Below are 1,742 nucleotides of genomic sequence, written 5' to 3'. Positions count from 1 at the left end.
TGTTCGGGAAGGAATTCCAGGACTGCGAGCCAGCCACAGAAACGGGAGATATTTCCTGTCAGGGTGGGCTTGAAGTAGAACTTGCAGATGGCCGTTGTTTTACTCCATCTGCTGCCCTTGGGCATCCAAGTGAAAGAGATCGTGGGTTGGATGGTGTCTCGTCAACGGTGAAAACAGATAATCTCAGGAAAGGGATTTGAACGCACGCCTCCAGAGAAAACTGCGACCTGATTACAGCGCCTTAGACCAGTCGACCACCGTGACACACTTGGTAATGCATATACACTCTCCGCACAAACTGTTTTGAATTCCATTTTCATCTTTGTTTTCCTGTTGTTCCCACCAAAATGAATCACTTCATTCTTCAAATGCCACATGTTCTCCCATTCCACCAACTTCCCCACACACTCTGACATACAATCTTCCACGAGTTCTACTGGAATTTCTGCAGCTCTTTTCACAACCAGAGGACCTCCCAAACCATTTTACTGACAGTAAGGTATTTTGAAATGTCGTCACTGTCCAATTGCTGAACTTTTGAACTGTTTGTTCAACAATGTCAGAAATTCCCATATGGGAAATGGGATGTGAAATAAATGCTGGAGGTGTGGCTCTAAGGTGCAACGGCTGGCATGTTGAACTTCGAATTGTTGTCTGATAAGAGATTCAAAGGCTGTGTGTTCGAATCCCAGCAGGTCTTCCTTTACACAAAGTTTGAAAAAGTAGGAACAGGTTTTTCAATGTTCTCTGAAAAGTGAACTGCCGGCCCGAGCTTCATTCTGTTAAAGGCAACTCCAATCACTCCCCACTTTCCCATCAGAGCAACTTCACAGAAGTAAACTCATCACAATCTCAGAACAACCATTCAGCAGAAAATTCAAATCGTTCCAAAATGTTGACCAGACTCAGTTTGCTCACTCCTCGGGCAGATTGCAAACTGGACATTTACATCAGCGGGTACCTGCTCAATAGATTTTCCAGAATCTTTGTGACAGACAGCTCGAAAGAAGGATGATGTGAATCTACACCACTGAACGTAAAGACCAACACGTTTATCAGAGATGAAAGGAGCAGCTCCTGTTGTAGCTTTAGATCAGACAGTGGAGGATTATCGTCGGCGCTCTGTCAGACAGCATGTTCCTTCAGAAAGCTTTCCAACTGGACACATGGAATGGGCGGCTGTGCGAAGACGAGTGGTTCAGAGCGAGATTCTTCATTGACCAGACTGGAGGAAATGAAACATTTGGATGAAATATATCTCAGACACAATGTACCATAAAATGGCAGAAAGGGAATAAATCTAACATTCACCTATCGCTCCACTGAAAATGTATCGTCACTCAAGACTCGCTCACTCACTCAAGATCAGAATGTCTCTGACACTCTCACACAGTACTAATGACTAACAGAGACAGAGACTTGAAAATCGAGCTGGAGAGGAATTTGGCCACACAGTCACAGGAGGTGAAGTTTGGACACAGCGTTTGATATGCTTGAGGAGTGAATAGTAGAGCACCATTCAATATACCCATCTTTCTAATCCTATGAGAAAGACGAGTTGGCAATTTCAGCAATTATTTGAAAAAACAAGTTCCATCAGCGAATGCAGACAGGCAGGAGGAGATACCTGTAACTCAATGCTCAGACAATGTTTGAAAGGACCTGTGTGTTCCGATGGTCAGTGTTCTGTGTGAAGCTGGGAGGGGTTTGATTTTTCCTATTAATCTGCAATCCTTCAGTTA

This window comes from Mustelus asterias, unplaced genomic scaffold (genome assembly GCF_964213995.1).
Source record: "Mustelus asterias unplaced genomic scaffold, sMusAst1.hap1.1 HAP1_SCAFFOLD_35, whole genome shotgun sequence".
Taxonomy (NCBI): domain Eukaryota; kingdom Metazoa; phylum Chordata; class Chondrichthyes; order Carcharhiniformes; family Triakidae; genus Mustelus; species Mustelus asterias.
This window is presented reverse-complemented; position numbering follows the sequence as displayed.